Below are 20,520 nucleotides of genomic sequence, written 5' to 3'. Positions count from 1 at the left end.
CATCTCCAGAGTAATATATCATATGGTCATCCGACTCAAAATGCCCCATGCCAGTACATCTCATCTCACCAATGCCTAGTATGTCAATATTTATGCACTCCATTTCTTCCTTAACAATATATAGGTACTCAAAAATTTTCTGGAGTGATAGGTAATGGCTAAGAGGAATTATTAATGAATGGCAAGTGAGATTGTAGTACATTTTCATTTTCTCATTTGTTTGGCTTTATAAAAATAAACATGTTTGACTGGCATAATCAGTAAAATAAATACACAATCAAGAATAAAGGGTACAGTTTAAGGAAAATCTTTGAAGAAAGTTGATTAGTCCCTGGCAAAATTTCTTCATCTGAAACACGTTTTTAAGAAAAAAGGAGGGGGAGTTAATTGTGCCAGAAACAAACAATTGTCCGTGTTTTTCCAGAAATTCTCTCAAGTAAGAACGATAAATGCTCACTAATCACTTATCTATAGAATAAGGGAAATCTCTGCATAAAATAGACTTCTTAGCTACATCTCGAGTCATGAACATTTTTTACACAGTTATATAAAATAAAAGCAGACTCTAAGTATCTAAAACAACGCTGGAATGTAGTTCATCTTAAACACTTTCATGGGAAATACTATGCTGTTATTTTAAAACTGAGAGAAAGATGAAGAGTCTTCTCCCATTAAGAAGATCCACACCTTCAGAAACCTGAGGGAAGGTCACTATGAGTTGGAGCCTACTAACGGCAGGAAGTTTGAGTTTTGAGGTATAAAAAATATTTTTAAAAATTGATTAATGAAAATTACATCTTTGAATTGTAGTGTTGGCAAAGAGTGTTAACTATCCCGCGGACTGCTCTGTGTTGGAGGAAGCGTACCCAGGAGGCTCCTTAGAGGCAGGTTGGTGAAATTTCGTCCCTCCTACTTTGCACGTGTTATCAGGAGGAATCGGAGCTGGAAAAAGACAGTGAAAGAGAGTGTGCCGCTCACCAAGATGGACTGACACAGTGACTGCCACAACGGGCTTGAGCACAACAGAGATCATGAGGCTGGTGCAAGATAGAGCTGTTGTTCACAGGGTCACTATGAGCCACCAATGGTAGCTAACAACAATTCATTGAAGAACTGAATGAAATACAAAGTGCTGAAGAAATACTATCTTTTTTCAATAAGGGAAAGGAATCCATGATCAGAGGTAATACACTTAGTAAAATCAGGAATGTTTGCTTTCGTTCAGCACATTTTATCAAGTGTTAAGGAATGACCTGACTTTACTACTGACTTTCTGTGAAAATTGTCATGACATTATGTGCACACACTCTCAACCAGACACCGCACACAAGCATCCAAGTGCCCACCCACACAAAACAGCCAGCTCCTTCCCTTGTCACGTCAGTGCTCATCCAGAGCTGACATAATTTCAGATCATGTGGGCATCCATCTAAGCAAATTAGGAAGTGCTGCTTTTCCTGCATTTGCGAAACAAATCTGGCATTTTTTTAAACACAGCCCAACACTGTTTCATCTTCTGAAATGAGGAAACAGATGACAAGCTTAAGGAAATCCTAGACCAGATATTTATAAATTCCAAAGATAACAGTTATGCTTTTCTTTAGAACAAACCTTTTCTAAAGGAGCATTGCGACTAATTAAGTGTGACTAGACGAGCACATGCAGGAAATCTGATAAAAGTTACAACAAATTAGGGAACAGTCTAGAAAATCTTCTGAAAGTTATAGTCTTTGCAAGTAGATAAACATCTTTCGATCCTTAAGGGTTCCTTAAAGAGTTCTCAAAAATCCTCATCACAGGAAGATGGCACTAGTTAGTACATTATGTTTTCTTATCATTTTTTATAAGAATAGAAAAATGTTTCATTTAATAATCTGTAAACACTGGGTGTAGTTGTTACATATCATCGAGTTGGAACCTACCAATAGCTAATCCTGCAGTAGGTTTTCAGAGGCAATAAATGGACCCAGAGGAGATTGTCCATCTTTCTTTGATGTAGCAGCTGGTGGATTCAAACCATGAACCTTTGCATTGGTAATACAAATCCTTGCCACTAAGCCACAATAGTTGCCATTCATTGGGTGTAGAGCCCTTAAAAAAATTATCATGAGTCACAAAATCAAAACAAACTTTGAAGATGCTGTTTCATTTGCTAAAGTTTGCTCTAAGAATTTGCCAATCACAGCTGTGACACTGCCAACAAAATACAATTTAATATAGTTTCACTTAGCAGATGTGACAGAATAATTCTATATGCTCCTGAAATAGTAGGTTATAATACAGTTTTGAATCTGTCACTGGAGATGATGCTACAAAAGGCTTAACTTTGTTTATGTTTCACTTTGTTTTTATGTTTTCCCATTCTAAACATAACAAGCTGTTAAGGATGGCATTCAGGGGGAAGAACAAATCACTGAAAAAGATAAAGAGTGAAGTAAAAGAGTCATATTCTCATGGAGTGAACAAATATAAAAAAGATTCCTTCATAGGACTACCACTACAAATTTTAACATGTCCTTGCTGATAATCACTCACCCTACTGAAAGGAAGCTTTTACAAGAAGCTCTGCAGCATATTCCAAAAGAATTTGTAAAGGTGACTCAAAGGCCTCGTTTCTCTAAGGGCTCAAATCACCAGGGGGTTCATAGGAGAAAAATGAGAAGTCTCTTCCCATGCTATGTGCAGCTTAGAATCCCACTGGAGGGTCAGCTATGGGTCAGTTCTGACTCCAGAGCAATAAGAGACTATAAAGGAAAAGAAATTAGCTTCAATGGATAATCCTATGCCAATAGATACATTATTCTCTATATCCCTTATGTAATGTACATTAATACTAACAAATTGAAAATGTAACATAGAAAAAACCCAGCTCACTTTTAATATAAACTTTTCTTGAACATGAACTTTTAAAAGTAAAAGATATACCTAGAAAGCTAACTTCCATTATATAAATATACAGTTCCCACAAATCAATTCTTTACAAAGACCATCTGGGGGAAAAAACCCAAAACACCAAAGCAAGATATGGTCACCTACTTTGGTAAGTAGTGTATATCCACTATATTCCAGGGAGCACTGATGGCATAGTCCAATTTGAGTTATGCTGCTATCCAAGGTTACACCTTACCTCTCTGGTGGTGTAAGCTCACCAGCAGCTTCTTGGAAGAAAAATGGGCAATCTATCCCCTTGCTGTTTACAATCTTGGAAATCCTGGGGAGAGTCTGCTACAAAGAGAGTTCTGCTTTGACAGAAATGACTTAGAGAAGTATATTCTTTGTGCCATTATTTGTAATAGCAAAGGTTAGAAACAATTCAAATATTCAACAGTAGGAAGATGACTAAATTATGGTATATTGTTACGGTGGAATACTGAAGAGCCATTAAAAGAAAAATGAACTTCTTATTCTGGACTGTTGCAAGTATAATGTCTAATCATATGTTCCTTTTAAACAGCTCTTTCCTTCATCTGTTCCAAAGCAATGTTCATTATCTACCCACTCTTATTCTCCTCCCAACCCCCATGTCAGGCCTGCTTTTAACAGTGGTGGTACTATGCAGTATTTGTCCTTTTGTGACTGAGATATTTCACTCAGCACAATGTCCTCCAGGGTTACCCTTGTAATGTTTTACAAGTGTATTGTTTTTCAGTGCTGCATAGTATTCCACTGTGTAAATACACTATCGTTTTTCTATCCATTCATTTGTTGATGGGCATTTGGGTTGCTTCCATTTCTTTGCTATTGTAAATAAAGCAGCAATAAACATGGGTGTGCAAAGAGGACTGGGGGAGGAAAGGGAGGTAATTGTTCAACAATAAATAAATATTTTTTTTTAAAAGTACACTGGGTTGGACTTTTGGGCTGTTTCCATGTTCTTAGGATGGTGAATAATGCTGCTATGAACACTGGTATACAAATCTCAGTTTGTTTTATGGTGCATTCACACAATGGAATACTATGCAGGATACAGGAGCAATGATTTTGTAAATGATTACCTAACATGGGAGGGACTGGAGAGCATTATGTTGAGTGAACTAACTCAGTCTCACAAGGATAAATATTGTATAAAACCCTTACTGTAGAATGAATATAAGGATCTGAGAGGGGTGGGAGAGGTTGGAAGCAGAGGAATGAGGATATGCAGGGGGAGGGGTGGGTTAATCATGGGGTTGTACAATTTGTTGGGTGAGGGGGTGAGAGAATTTGAAAGAATTTGTTCTTGAAAACAATGTATTCAAATTTTGTAAATAAACTGGCAGAAAATTTAAAAAAATTGAAAAAGTGAACTGGGGAGGGGGGAGGGAAAGAGGGGGTAAAATGTGCAACAATGAAAGAATGAAAATCTAACTTCTCTGTAAACTTGTTAAAATCACAATTAAAAGAAAATTTTTATCTTAAAAATGAAATATCTTTCTATGCACTAACAGACTAAGCACTAAAGTATACTGCGAAAAGAATAAAGTCTAGAATAACCTACATAATATAAGTAAGAGTATCATACATATATGCATACATTTGATGCATTGAATATTTCTCTGAAATAATACACAAGAAATTAGTAACCATGCTTTCTCTAGTAAATGGCCCAGAGAAGTAGTGAGCAGAGTTACTGGATGGTGCAATGGTTAATGTGCTAGGCTGCTAACTGAAAGGTGGGAGGTTTGAGTCCACCGAGAGATTCCTTGAAGGGAAAAGGCTTGGTGATCTACTACCCAGAACTCAACAAGTGAAAATTGTACAGAGCACTTATAAGGTTGGATATGACTCTATTGTAAATGGGTTTTTTAAGTAGCGAGCAGGGGGAAAAGGGAGATGTAATAGGTATGGAGTTGGAGCCCAAAGCACGCATCTTTAATCCACCAGCTGCTCTGCAGGAGAAAGATGCACTGTCTCCTCCTGTGTGAGTTACAGGCTCTAGAAAGACAATGGAGTGTCAGCTATGAGTCAGTGCCAACTGAATGGCACACAACAATAGCATTTTTCACTGTATATTCTTTTCTATCTTTGGAAGTAATAGCTAAAAAGAATATACCTTTGATTTTCAAAAAGGTTAGGGTTATGACATCAAATTGAGGCTTGTGGAGGAAACTGCCAGCTATGATTGATACTCAAATGGAAAATCCATTGAAAAACACAGCTGGGTCAAGACTGCTTCGTGCTTAACCCCACAAGACTCAGGAACTTGGTTAATGTTCATGTCATCTTTGTGGAACTCTCCTTTTCATTCCAGAAAAATTCTTTTTCTGGTTGCCTGAAGTGCAGCCAGAGTGCTCCTTAGAGGCAAGGATGGTGAAATTTTGTCTCACTTACTTTAGGAATATTTTCAGGAGGAAGGAGTCCTTAGAGAGAAACATCATGCTGAGAAAGGTAGAGGAACAGCAAAAGAAAAGAAGCCCCTCCCTCAACAAGGTAGAGTAATACAATAATTACCTTTAAGAAATAGATTTTAGGCTGGTCCATCTTTAGCATAGAAAGAATGAAAGCTGGGGTAATGAGCCAGAAGCTAGCCCAAAAGAAACAGAAATTGTTAACCAACATGATACAACACAGAGCCCCTGGAATGTGTATGTAAACAGGATAAAGGGAAAGGGAGAGAAAAGATAAGACTTAGAGGAAGTGTGGGAAAGATGGTACAACCCATCATACTGAGCTAATGAAGAATCAGGGAAGGGACTTGTAAACTGAGAGATAAAAACTTTTGGTGGCTCTGGAGGACAGTATGCTGAGTGAAACATCTCAGTCACAAAAGGACAAATATTGCATAATGCCACTTACAAAACAGGACTGACATGGGGGTTGGGAGGAAATTAATAAAATAGGCGATAAATAATGAACACTGCATTGAAACAGATGAGGAAAAGAACTGTTTAAAAGAAATATATGATTAGGTATTATTTGCATGACAATAATCCAAAATAAGAGGTGTATAGCAAATTGGACTAGGGAGCAGGGGAGGGAGGAAATTGTCCAACAACAAACACATGGAAATTCAAGTTTTCTGTAAACTTAAAGTATTGGGGGAAAAGAACCCAAAGACAAAAAACACCACAAACTATTGGTAACTGTGGAAGATGCACCAGCCTGCTTCTTTGTCTGGGTTTGAACGCCCAATTTTGCAAAATTGCTTAATAAACTTCACTCTCACTCAACTAACTTTGGGTTGGATTTCTTAAGGACTTGTCAGGCCAATACTATGCATAACTTATAGGCAAATTGATACAGGCTCTGGTGGCTTAGTGGCAAGAAGCTGCACTGCAAGCCCAAATGCTCATGGTTCAAGACCACCAACTGCTCCGTGGAAGAAAGATGGACAATCTCCTTACATGCAATTAAACTGCCTCTAAAAACCACTGCAGGATCTGCTATGAGTTGGTTCCGACCCTATGTTGCCCACACACACAAGGCAGCTAGAAGACACCATCCCCAGCATGGGAGTGACCCAGGTCAGGGGATTATACTGACTCACCAGTTGCCAAAAGGAGCTGAGACTGTACCCTGAGTACTGACAGTGTTTTTCACAAGGCCACAATGTGTTTGAGCATGACAGAAATCATGAAGGTGGTGCGGAGTAAGGCATGTTTCAGATCTTTGCTTCATAGGGTCACTATGTGACATAGCTGACTTGATGGCACCTAACAACAGCAGTATTCATTTAAAAAAACAAAAAACCACCAAAACCAATCACAATCTGCCTTCTAACCCACTCTATTCTTCCAGGCATTCCTTGGGATGATAGAGAAATTTAAATTTGTATTGTAAAAGATTTTCCAAATTTTTAAATTGTAAAACCACTTTCCCAGTTGTACTGTATGCAGAATCAATTTCTTTTTCTATATGCATTTATTTTAGAACTATATCTATACTTATAATATTTACTTATCATAAAGTTAATCAGGGTTAGGGTTAGGGTTAGGGTCAGGGCCAGGTTCAAATTGTCTTCCTGTCAAACATTCTTCTAGGCTGTATAGTACTGGTCTGTGCATTGCTGTACAGTGGTAACTCATGGTTGCTGTGATGTTGAAGCCTGTGACAGTGATGTGCCAACCGTGGTAATGGGCACCCATGATGGACAGTGTTGGCTGGAGCTTCCAGACTAAATCAAGCCCGGAAGCAGGAGCGGCATCCACTTCCAAAATGGCTTGCCTCTGGAAACTCTATGTATGCACAGTGCTCAGGCTGTTCGTTCATAGGGTCGCTATGAGTCGTCTATGACTCGACAGCATTAAACAACAATAACAACAAAGTTAATCAAGGAGAATAACTCTGATAAATGTGAAAAAAAAGTCAAGCTATGGATTTGTCTTATATACACTTCTGCCCTCCAATTAGTTTTTCAATTGCGATTTCAGTGAAAATTTACAAAGCAAACAGTAAACTTTAACCATTTGATCATTCATATACATTTTGCTTCATAACATTAATCATAATATTCACAGTGGAAGTGAGTATTTCCCACTACCTCCCTGTAATTATCATTTCCATTATTCCTTCTTTCTTATCCTTTGCTACCATCTAGGCTTTATCCTTGGGCAACTACTACCCTTTTGACTGCTTATGGTTGGTTATTCTATGGAGCAAATATGCTTGTGCTGCAATCCCAGACATGTGCGCCCTGGATCCATGAGCTTCTCAGTGGAACAAAGATGGACAGTCTCCTTCTATGCAATTTACTCCCTCTAAAAACCCCACTGGCAGGTCAGTGATGGGTTGGTTTTGACTTGAAGGTGCAGGAGAGCAACTCTTTGGCAAGGTGAGGGTGTTACAGCATAGAGGAAGCTTAGATCTGTTGTGCACTGGGTCGCTGTGAGTCACAGCTGACTCAAGGGCAACACCACCAGCTCACATTGTTTGGAAAGGAGCTCTCGTTGTGAAGTCCATAGGGGGTCATACTGCTAAGCTGAAGGCCATTCCCTTCTGGAGATTCGAGCCCACCAGTGGCTTTGCAGGGAGTAAATGAGCACTTTCCTCCCATGTGACTTACAGCCTGGGAAACCCAATAGTCAGCTATGTGTGAGATCTCATTTGGGAGCAATGAGAGAGATGGAGATTGTTTGGCTGAAAGTTGAACCAGAAGAGTAAGTTTTCTTCCAGGTTTGAAGGGTGATTAAGGTCCATAGTCTAGGAGAGTCCTTCAGTTATCTATTTGACCAGCAAGCCTGGCCTTTTTCTCTGCTTTTGAATTGTGTTCCACATTTCCTCCCACTCTAGCCAAGATCTTTTACTATGACCCTTTATTGAGTGGTCAACGCTAGTAATCTGGCATCATCTGGCTCTCCTGATCTCAGTCATGGAAGTTGAGGTTCAAGTGATCCATCTGTCCTTTAGATTAGTCTGTTTCACTGCTACACTTTGTTTTAGTTGGATAATATTACAATAACCCTTACTCCACAAACATATTTAGGGAGCTCTACTGGCTCAGTCCATAGGAACTTGTGCTGCTTACTGAAACGTAGTGACTCTCTGGCAGTTGGAACTCACCAGCAGCTGCAAGGGAGAATGATGGGTACAAGAAACGTACTAACCGCAATAACCACTGATCTTGCACACATTTTAGTAGCATTGCTGTTGTTCTTGTCAAGCACTTACTGTTCCCAGGTGTTACTGCTGTTCTTGTTAAGCAGGATCATTGCTTAATAGTATTAGTACCAGGTCATATGCTGTGTTAAGTGCCCACAATTCTCTAAGAGGAGCAGCCTGTGCCTCTTCTCAGGTTCTGGTGGCTCTTAACCATCGCTGGTGTCTCTCTGTTGTAGCTGCATCTGCCTGCTTCTCTACATAGTGTCTGCCTTACTATGGTGGGCCATAAATCTTCAAGTCTGTCATCTTTTCAAAAACATCATCTTTTAAATTTATAGAATGTTCCAACAAGAAAAAGGTAAACAACCCAACTGCAAAAAGGGCACAAAATAGGAATAGACACTTCACCAAAGAAGAAATTCATAATTGTTCAATATCCCTAGCTCATTCCACCCCAGCAACAATAGAAAAGTTCAACAGAGCAGCAAACAGCAAATGCTGGCAAGGCTATGGAGAGATTGGAACTCTTATTCACTGCTAGTAGGAATGTAAAACCAGTATGGAAGGAAGTCTGATGCTTTTTCAAAAAGTTGGAAATAGAAAAACCATTTGACCCAGCAATGCCACTGCTGAGAATATACGCTAAAAGCAACCAGAGCAGCAATTCAAACAGATGTATACACACCCATGTTTATTGCTGTGCTATTCACAATAGCAAAGACATGGAGGCAGCCCAAGTGCCCATATGAAAATTAATGATTAGAAAAATTATGGTACATAGTACATAACAGAACAGTATGCAGAATTAAAAAACAATGAACTTGTAAAACAGTACACAAAATGGATGGCCTGGGAAGATATTAGCTGAGTGAAATATCTCAGTCACAAAAGGACAAATAATGCATAATACTGTTGCTATAAAATAGGGCTGACATGGGGGGTTGGGAGGAAAATAGACAAACAGTAGATAGATAATGAACACTGCACTGGAACAGATGAGGGTTAAGAAATGTCTGAAAGGAGTTTATGATTAAGCATTATATGTATGACAATAACCTGAAACAAGAGGTGCATTGCAAAGTGGACTAGAGAAGGGGAAAGGAGGGTGTGGGCGAAAAATGTGCAACAATTAATGAACAAAAAAGTAAATTAATAAATAGAAAAATATTTTAAAAGAAAAAAAGAAACATTTTTTATCTATATGTCTTATAACTCTGGATTGCTCCTGAATGAAACCAATTCATAAATGATAATACTTGTAATAAGAAGCTTGTTTCAAAATTGCTTAATAAATAACCTCTAACAATTACCTTATCTTATGTGAGTCAAAACACTCAAAACTTATAATAAGAATAGGCTCTTATCTACTATAGAGAGTTGGCACTGCTACCCTAAAGGTGGCACCTTTCAGGTGGTTTGAATCTACCAGTGACTCTTACGGAGAAAGATGGACAGTTTTCTCAGTACAGTTTATAGCCTCCCAAAAACCTGTTTGTGGGTCAGCTATTAATTTGTTTCAGCTTGGTGACAAGGAAATTGAGGGCTTCTCCCCCTTTATTTATTATTTGACATTACATTTGTAATTTATTTCCACCCACAGTGAATGGAAAACCAGAATCAGAGTTAGAAACACGAGGATGGGCTTCTGAATAAAAGAATAGCATTCTAATTTAAAGTCACACTTCAAAAAAAAAATCAATTCCTATTAGTCAAAGAGAGAAGGGACCCTGGTCAGCTGTTGCTAAGCAGAAGCTCTGTAGGAGAAAGCTGTGGCAGACTGTCCATTGCGATTTCTCTAGAAACTCCGGAGGCAGTTCCACTCGGTCTCCTAGGCGTGCTAAGAAATGGAGTTGGCTCCACATCAGCTGGGTTGTTTGTTTTTCCATCTATCAAGGACAGAAGAAACTTGGTTGAACCAGAATTCTATTTTCTTTATTGTGTTTGGCATAACACACGTTGTGGCATTGTTGTAGTTGCACGGTTCAGGTAGCCTTTCAGAACAGAATTGAAGAGATCAGTCTGCTGACCACCTTCCATTGGAGTCCATCGCAATATTCAAACCAAGGGCACCCCAGCAGCTCTCCACTAATGATGGAGCTTGGTCACTGTTGTTGTTGTTGTTAGATGCCATTGAGTACACTCATAGCAACCCTGTGAACAAAAGGTCTGCATCCTGTTCTATCCTATACCTTCCTCACTCTCCTTGGCACACAAGAGCCCATTGCAGCAGTCACTGTGTCAATCCACCTGGTTGAGGGTCTTCCTCTCCTTCACCGACCTTTCCCATCATCATGTCCTTCTCGAAGGAATAGCTTCTCCTAACAATATGACCAAAATATGTGAGGCAAAACCTTATCATTCTTGCCTCCAAAGAGCACTCCAGCTGTACCCTCTCTAAGACATACCTGTTTGTTCTCTTGGCTCTCCATTCAGTGCTATTCTCCAACAACTCGGCTCAAAGACGTCAATTCTTTTTCTGTCATCCTTATTCATTGTCCAGCTCTCAGATGCATAGCAAGTAATCTGAGAAAACTATGATCTGAATCAGATACATCTTAGTCCTCAAACTGACATCATTACTCCTCAACAATTTGTAAAGGTCTCTTACTGTAGATTTTCCAGTGCAATGTGTCTCCTTTTGCACTTGGACTTGTTTACTTTTGCACATTAAAGCATTCTTCTCTGGAAAATACATGTATTTCTGCGTTGGTGTCTGTTTCCCAGAAGATATGATACATATATATGACATTCATATTTCTAAAATACATTCAGCCTCTTTATATTTTCATTAACTCATAAAACATAATCTTCACTCACCTCTTTTTTTTTTCTTATTTGACCCTTGTAAGTAATATGACTTATGCAACTGCATTGATATGCTGGTTGCTTTTTTGCCACTTAATTTGCTAAAAGGATGCTACTTGTAAGCATCTGCAGTCTGACGAATCATTGCCCTAACAATCCATTCCACTTTAGCATTACTCCATAGTTTTTCTTGGCAAAAGCTACCTAAAGCATTACACCATTTTTCACGGAGGGGGGAAGTGATAAAGCTAAGACATCCAATTACCAAAAAGCTCTCTATTTGAGACAACAGCCCAATTTGTTGAAACAATCTATTTGAAACAAATTCAAAATGATTATACTTTTAAATAATAATTCTTTAAAAGAATTTTAATTTTTAAAATGGTGACAAGATCTCCAAAGAGGGCTTTTAAAATTTGTTGTGGGCTGCGGGGGCCGAGTCCGGGCGGACATGGAGGGCAGCCTGCTGCGCCTGTGCCCGCTGCTCCTGCCCCAGAACCGGGAGAAGACCATCTACGAGGGGTTCATCTTGGCACAGATTGCTCTGTAGTTGGCAGATGAGAACAATACTAAATGGATACCATCAAATAATACAACAGAGAATGCAGCACTCTCCTGATCTGATGAGCTTTATGATGGAGTTGAAGATGATTTTGGAAGTTGCTTTAAAGAATAAGCAAGAGATGCACAGGCACCTCCTCCACAATTCTACTCACGCCTCGTTGAAGAGCTGGGAACACTCGGCTGGGACAAACTCGTGTATGTGGATCCTTCCTTCTGCACCATCAAGTTAACCGCCAAAGATGCGTCTGGTAGGGAGCATCACATCACCCTCAAGTTGACGGCGAAGTATCCAGAAGAAGCACCAGATTGTTTGGTGGATTTTCCAGTTCCGTGTCCTGTGTCTTGGACATCACAGAGCTCCTTAGAAAACATTCACAGTCAGTTTTTAGCAGCTTTGGACTCACTGAAGGCATTCTGGGATGCTATGGATGAAATCGATGAGAAGACCTGGGTCCTTGAGCCAGAGAAACCCACCCAGAGCGCCACAGCACGCAGGATTGCACTAGGGAATAATGCATCAGTAAATATAGACGTTGACCCCAGGCACCCCACCACGCCTCCCAAGTGTTACTTTCTAGGAGCTGACCATGTGATAAAACCCCTGGGAATTAAGCTAAGCAAGAATATACATTTGTGGGATCCAGAAAATACTCTGTTACAAAACTTGAAAGACGTTTTAGAAATTGATTTTCCAGCTCGCAGTATCCTGGAAAAATCCGATTTTACTATGGATTGTAGAATCTGCTATGCTTTCCAACTCGATGGTGCAATTCCTGACCAAGTGTGTGATAATCCCCAGTGTGGACAACCTTTCCATCAGATATGCTTATACCAGTGGTTGAGAGGACTGCTGACCAGTAGACAGAGCTTCAACATCATATTTGGTGAATGTCGGTATTGTAGTAAGCCAATTACGTTGAAAATGGCTGGGAGGAAACCCTGAAATAAGAACGCAACACTTTTGTGAAGACATGGGATCTTTAAAAAGTACGAAGAGGGTTTTTATTTGGTGTCTTCAGAGAAAATGCAAGGCAAGAAATATCAACACCAGAAGAAAAAGTATGAGCGAGCCGTAAACATACACACTTCTCTTCATCTCTTCGCTGAGAGTAAAGTGGGAACCTTCTGCCTCCGTGGCTGCCTCTCCAGTAGTGTCAGTGTCCGTGTCATACTTCCACCAATCTAGAGGTCGTGATTTGTTTATATCTGGGCGGGTAAAATCCTGATGACGTTTGTAAGATGGATTTGAGGATTGTATACAGCTGTATTTTTGCAGATAATTTTGTATTTCGCTTACATATTCTTGAGGCATATGCGATTGTTGTCTTTTCCTTGTACTATCCTAGGGGAGAAAATAAATGCAAAATTTGGTAAAAAAAATTTGTTGTGAAATGAATAGTCTAAAACTGTCCAATACTTGAGCTGTTACTCAAAACAAAATGAGAATATCAGTAGTAATTAAATCAAGGCGGTTGCTCTTAGGTGCCATCAAGTCAAGCACAACTCATAAGGACCCTATGAACAGCAGATCTGAACCCGTCTATCCTGCGTCATCCTTATCACTCCTCACATGAGCTCATTGCTGCAGTCACTGTGTCAATCCATCTCTTTGAGGGTCTTCTTCGCTTTCACCTCCATCTTTTCAAGCATGATGTCCCTTTCTAAGGAATAGCCTCTCTTAACAAGAAAATCAAGGCAGTAAACATTGACCAGGGATTCTGATCAAGCCTCTACTGAAATTAGGAATTCCCAGCTCTTATCAGAACCTGTGAGGGAGTTCTGATGGCTTAGTGGTAAGGAGTTGTGTTTCTGGTGCAAAGATATGTGGTTCAAGTCAACCAGTTGCTCCAAGGGAAAAAAGCCGGGGAATCTCCTCCCATGTGATTTATTGTCTCTGAAAACCTACTGAAAAAAAAAACAAAAAAAAAAACAAAAAAAAGAAAACCTACTGAAGGGTCAGCTATCAGTAGGTTCTGACTCTTTGTCACTCAACAATGACAATCAGAAACTACATTTTTAGACACTGAGGAACTCCTAAGAGATCTTTCTGTCTGCTACATTCATTGCAACAAAGTCATACATCTCCCAGGAAAATAGCCTCACAGAGCTTTAAAAGCCTGAGAAAGGGGAAAATGACATCATCCTTTCAGTTGCACGCTAACAAAAACTAGATACAAGTTTTATTTGAGTTTGTTTTCCTGGCTGTTGAAAATAGGCTGGTTGCAACAGAGGTGTCAGATTGCCTCTCTCTGTGTCAACTCTAAGTTCAAATTTGGGAAGTCATTCTGCCATCAGAACATGTTGTGCAAAGTTAACAATAGATTTCTAAGCCTTGAAAATATTTTAACAGATCTAAATTTTGCCTAGGTTGTTATTTCCCCCTCCCATCTTATTAGAGTTGCCTCATAGGAGAGATTATTTCTTACTATTTATTTGGGTAAAAGGACTTGCCAGAGTGGAGATTAATAAGAGTTTTTCAAGAACACTGTGTTCTTAATCTTCAGTGTTTTGAACACTCCTAGTAACGAGGAAAGGAGCTCTGCTGGTCTGGTGGTTAAGGAGTTGCACTGCCAACCCAAAGGCAGGCCATTTAAATCCACCAGTCGCTCCACTAGAGATAGATGACCAATTTCTTCCCAAACTATTTACAGCCTTTTAAAAGCTGCTGGAGGGTCAACAATGAATTGGTTCTGACTGGATGGCAATTAAAATGAGTAAGCAACAGGGAGCTCTAGTGGTGTAGTGGTTAAAGAGCTTGAAGGCTGAGTGGGTGGTTTGAATCGACTTGCTACTTTGCAGAGGTGATCTACTCATGTAAAGATGAATCAATCTGCATCAAGTATACTCCTATTCATAGCAACCCTATAGTTCACCCAAAGAACTGCCCCACAGGACTTCCAAGGCTGTAAATATTTACAGGGGCACTCTGAAGGCTCAGTGGTGAGGAGTTGTGCTGCCAACCTAAAGGCACATGGTTCAAATCCACCTGCCGCTCTGTAGGAAAAAGATAGGTAAACCTCTGGTTCCATTTACTACCTCTGAAAACCTGCTGGAGGATCAGCTATGAGTAGGTTCTGACTCAATGGTACACAACAATAACAAATCCTTACAGTAGCAGATTTCTCCCTTGGAGTGACTGGTAGATTTGAGCTGCGGATATTTCTGCTACTTGACAAGAGGTCACCATGATTCCTTCTGGTAAGATTATAGCCTAGGAAACTCTACGATGCAGTTTTACTTTGATGGACACACAAAAACATCAAGCAACAGTCTTCTCAGTAAAATACTGAAGCAAAGTAGTTATATATTCCCTAGAGGGATCTTTATTTTATTTTATTAGATTATGTAACTCATGCCTATCAAGGGTTTGAAGGGATAGGACAAGAGACTGATAGGTTTTTGTTAACTAGAGACCAGTGAACATACAGCACTACTTGGATAGGTAATGAGTTAGAGTAGCCAGTGCCACAATGGTAAGAAGTCTTAGAGAAGAGGAGGCAAGTGGGGAGTGGTGTGGATTGTCTGGAGGCCTTAAAAACTCTCTAGGGAGCATAAATAGAGCAGAATGTGTTTAATAAGAGTTGGGGCCTTTAAAATGGAGGCTGTGAAATTATGCTTTCTCTAGCTCTCAATTAGGATAGGCCTGGCCTGAAGAATAACATTTGAGAACATGTTTCCAGGAAGCATTGGGTAGTATTTGCTCATTTTGTTGGAGATTTGGTGATCAAGAACACAGCAACCTCAGATGGCACACGGGGGGCTGTGCAAGAATCAGTGTGCCTCCTTGCACCGTTAAGGTCTCTGGGAGATTTTAATTTCGTTTTCTATTTTAAACACAAAAAAGTCTGAAAGTCTGAAATGGGTGTGTAATGACTGCAAGAGTTCTTCCTCAGCACTGAGCTCCTGTACCTCTGTTTGAAATGGAGTTACTACCTGATGGACACAAAGCAGAAGTTTAGGACAAGATCTTCACTGATTTTAAGTGTCTATAATTTCGATAAGAAGCCTAAAACTACAAGATAAATTCTTCTTTCTTCAGCTGCCTAACAGGTACAAGCTTTTTAGAAGAATGAAGACAGACATATCTATGCTGAAATGTCACTGTTGTGGTGTACCATCAAGTCGAAACCCACCCACAGCTGATCCTCCAGCAGGTTTTCAGAGGCAGTATAAGTGGCCCAGGAGGAAACTGTAGCTAGTAAATACTCGCCAGCTCTGAAAAGAACTGAAATTGCGCTCGTTCCATTTTAATTGGATTTTCTCTGATTTGGTTATGTGTTCATTTATAAAGAAATTAAAATATTTTAACCAGATATAATTATTTTTTAAAACCAAAAAGCCAAAACAATTATATAAGAGTGATCTCCCCAAAGCCGCCAATTTAAAAAAAGGTCAAAGTTGCTTCTGTTTTGTGGAAGACTCTACATGGCCACCATTTCTCATTCTTCAAACATTGCGCAGGTTCTTCTACTTCATAAAATCTCTTGCAATGATTTCAACTACAAAGATTTTTTTTCCCACTTGTGAATTCTTTCAAACATAGAAAGCTATGCCTTAGTGTATCACTTGATTATTCTGATGCAAGCCAATTTGTTTAAGATTTTAAACTCTGAAAAACGGGAGACCATTTTTTCCCTTTGCACCACAAGAGGAGTTTAATACACTATTGGGCATATTTCCATAACACTGACTTGTGTGACAAACATTGTAATAAGCATTATGTCATATTATCCTTACAAGCACTCTATGATGATAGATTTAACTGGCTTTTTCTTAGAAACAAGAAAACTGAAGCACAAGGAGATAAATTCCTCACATAGTGAGTGAGAGGTAAAAACAGGCCTTGAAACAAATGAGTCTGAAGCCAGTGTCTAGCGTCTTAACCACAATGCTCTAGGACGATAATACCGATGTATCGAAAAGAAAAAATAAACTGTGCTTTGCTTTATTCTAAATTAAAACTATGCCTCTCAAACAAATAACTTTTAAAGAATAATACCTTTGTATATGAATACAAACGTAAATAAAATACTCTCTAAATCAGTGCACAATTATTTCATGGACACTTATTTATGAGCAAAATATATAAAACCACATCTAAACCAGTCTTCTGAAGGCTTGCATTTTTTAAAACTAGTAGGGCTGAAAAGTCAAATATTGGCCTCAATGGAATTTTTTCTCATCAGAAAGCTAGTAAGAAAGAAAAATAACTCCTATGTTCAAACACTGGACAACTAAATGCACAGGCTAAACTTTGTTTCTAGAATGTCAAGTAAAAGCTTAAATAAAATGAGATAACATGGACATAGTTTGATTGTGGTCACTGGTGGAAAGGGTGAAAAGCATGACCCAGTATTTCATATTTCCAGAAATGTGTTTCTGCAATACATTATGGTCATGCTCTATTTTTATCTAAGCCTTAGGGAATCAAAACAGGGAACTAGGTCTCTAAGGACACAAATCTTGGTAACTTTTCTTAAAGTCAGCAGGACTTTGAGTCTTTTGTGTGCCAGTACTACAGCCAGCACTTTAGGCATTGCAAGAGACACCTAAAACACAACTGTGGAAATGTAATCTTTCCCCACAACCAAGTTCCCTCTTTCACCATATTGCAAGGTTTCTCTCAATGCAGTTACTCGTTGCTATGCTTGTTAGTGTTGAATGTTATGCAGCCTTAGAAGGCAGTTTCTACAAGAGGGAGGAGGGGAGGAGAGAAGGGCCAGAAATCAAGTGCTGTGATTTCTCAGAAGCCTATGATTCTGGCATAAAGGGTCACTTGAGAGCTTTTTTCAAATTTAAATATTTACAGTGTATGAGTTTTAAAGACTTCAGAGAACAAATTCCCCAAAAGATGTTGCTTAAGAGCCTTGAGTGCCACCGCCTACATCCTTTGAGTCCTCATCACCTCTCTCTTACAAAAAAAAGTAGTTACACAATCTTGTGGTTTGACACAAACCACTGTTGTATAGTTTTAAAATTCTCTTTTCCTCTTCTCTTCACATTTATGATATTTATTCAATAAAATGAAATATAAATTCTAATCTGTTGTTACAATTGTGCACTATAGAATCAGAACCAACCTATAGCTGACCCTCCAGTGAGTTTTCAGAGGTAGTTAATGGCATGGGAGAAGACTGCTCATCTTTCTCTGGTGGAGCAGCTGGTGGATTCGAACCACATACCTTTGAGTTGCAAGAGCAATTCCTTACCAATCTGGCATTGGGTAATATTCTCCCTTTTACAAGTATGACATGAGTGTGAATTGCCTTGGCATAGTGAGAAAAGTTCAGGCTGTCATGCAAACATAATATTTTCAGTATAAATTCTCTTAATAATGTATACATTAATTTTTGCTTCTTTGTTAAATATTTACCTATTGCTTTTTACCTTCAATTATACAAACACAGCACAAGTCAGTTAAACTTCCCCAAAACCTATAACAAAGATGGATATGGAAGATAAATAAATAATGGAAAAATAAATTAGAAGTTAAGCTTGACTATAAGCTTAACTAAGCAATACAAATTGGGGCTTATAGGCATTAGCAATACTGCACTGTATAGATATATAAGAAGCTGTTTATTATTGTGAAATGTTGCAGTATATAGGGATATAAGGAGCTCTGATGGCCCAGTGGCAAGGAGCTGTGCTACCATCCCAAAGGCACATGGTTTGACTCCAACAGCTGCTCTGCAGAAGAAAGATGGGCAAAACCTATTGAAGCTATGAGTCAGTCTGACTTGATGGCACTAAACAATAAAGAGGTAAAAAACTCACTCAGTGCCATATTGACTCCAACTCAGAGTAGCCTTCCATTGGGCTCCTGAGTCTATAAATCTTAACCGGAAGAGACTGTTCATCTTTCTCATACAGAGTAACTAATGGATTCAAACAGCCAGAGATCCAAAGTCTCTGGATTACTAGTGCAATTTTCTACAGAATACATAAGAAGCAGTCCTTTACAGGTATACAGTGGGTACTAACACATAAAATTTCCCTTAAAAAATGGTGACCTTGGGGGGCTTTATGCTGAATTAAATATCTCAGTCACAAAAAGACAAATACTGCATAGTGCCACTGTTGTAGAATGGGACTGACATCAGGGTTGGGGTAAGACTGAGGAAAAACTGGATAAATTATGTATACTGCATTGAAACAGGTGAGGGAGAGCACAGTTTAAAAGCGATATATGATAGGGTATTATGGTTATCACAAGAGTCCAGAATGAAGGTTGCACAGTGGAGTGTACTCAGGGTGTGGAGGGAGGGCAGTGGGGGGATTGTATACCAATGAAGGAATTTTTCTTTTACTTTTCAAAGAGAAGAGTGAACTGGGGGGGAGGGGTGGGCAGGGAGAAAAGTGCTACAATGAATGAATGGAAATCCAAAATCTCTGTAAATGTTCATTAAAATTAATAAATTAAAATTTTAAAAAAAATGTTTGAAGTTGGAGCTCTGGTGGCCTAGTGGCAAGAAGGTGTGCTGCAATTCCAATGGTGCATAGTTCAAATCTACCAGATGATCCTCTGGAGAAGGAGGGGCAATCTCCTCCTGTGCGAGTTGGATCTAACTAGATGGTATACCACAAGAGAAAAAAAAAAAAGAAAAATGTTTGAAGTCATCCATTTGAGTTCCTGAGAGTACAATAAGCACTGTTGATAGATTTAAGTCCTTTGGAAATCATTTATATTTTAAGATTCAACTTGGCCTCCCTTCCCCCGCAAATTGTTAAATAACAGATGTTTATTATATAAAAAAATTCTTTGCTGTCAAGTCATAACCAAATTATACATGAACCTCCAGTTGCTTTTCAGACACTACAAATCGCATGGCTATCTTTGATTCAAACTACCCACCTTTGGGTGAGCAAGTGCAACTCCTTATCCTTGAAGTCATTAGAGTTTCCTTCAGAAGTCTAGACAGTAATAGTAACTTAAGAATGTCTTTTCCACCACAGCAAGATAAAGGCAAATAACCCAATTAAAAAATGGGCACAAGATATGAACAGACACTTCACCACAGAAGACATTGAGGTGGTGAACAAGCACATGAAGAAATTTTTCAAGATCCCTAGCTCTAAGAGAGATGCATATCAAAACAACTATGAGATATCATCTCACCCCAGTAAGGACAGCAAAATTTAACAGAACAGCAAGCAACATATGCTGGCGAGGCTGTGGAGAAACTGGAACACTTATTCACTGTTGGTGGAAGTGTAAAATGGTGCAACCACTGTGGAAGGCAGTGTGGCGCTTTCTCAATGAGTTGCAAATGGAAATATTATTTGACCCAGCAATTCCACTACTGTGAATTTACCCTAAAGAAACCTTAATCTCCACCCAAGCAGATATGTGCACATCCATGTTTACTGCAGCTCAGTTTGCAATAGCAAAGAGCTGGAAGCAAGCCAAGTGCCCATCAACAAACAAATGGATAGAGAAGCTCTGGTATAGTCACACAATGGAATACTATGCAGCATTGAAAAACAAGGAACTAAAATATTATACAAAATGGGTGACCCTGAAGGACATCATGCTGAGTAAAATATCTGTCACAAAAGGACAAATATTGCAGAGGGCCACTGTTGTAAAATGGAACTGACATTGGGGTTGAGAGAAGACAGAGAAGGAAGGGA

The 20,520-nt window shown here is 39.1% G+C and overlaps 2 pseudogenes across 1 annotated transcript in view; one reads left to right on the top strand and one right to left on the bottom strand.

Annotated features, from left to right (window-relative positions):
- The window catches only part of LOC102875613, a 16,687-nt pseudogene extending 8,799 nt beyond the window's left edge, over nucleotides 1-7,888 (bottom strand). Inside the window, exon 1 of the transcript XR_438853.1 lies at nucleotides 7,844-7,888. The product of XR_438853.1 is annotated as a tropomyosin beta chain-like (transcript). The remainder of the gene's footprint in view (nucleotides 1-7,843) is intronic.
- A 143-nt stretch (nucleotides 7,889-8,031) lies between these two features.
- On the top strand, nucleotides 8,032-12,829 carry LOC102875202 (annotated as a pseudogene).
- Nucleotides 12,830-20,520: the final 7,691 nt, after the last annotated feature.

The sequence above is a fragment of the Elephantulus edwardii genome, unplaced genomic scaffold (genome assembly GCF_000299155.1).
Source record: "Elephantulus edwardii isolate Elephantulus edwardi_28Jun2011 unplaced genomic scaffold, EleEdw1.0 scaffold00029, whole genome shotgun sequence".
In the NCBI taxonomy this organism is placed as follows: Eukaryota; Metazoa; Chordata; class Mammalia; order Macroscelidea; family Macroscelididae; genus Elephantulus; species Elephantulus edwardii.
Note: the sequence above shows the minus strand (reverse complement) of the source record. Positions and strands in the feature narration are given on the sequence as shown.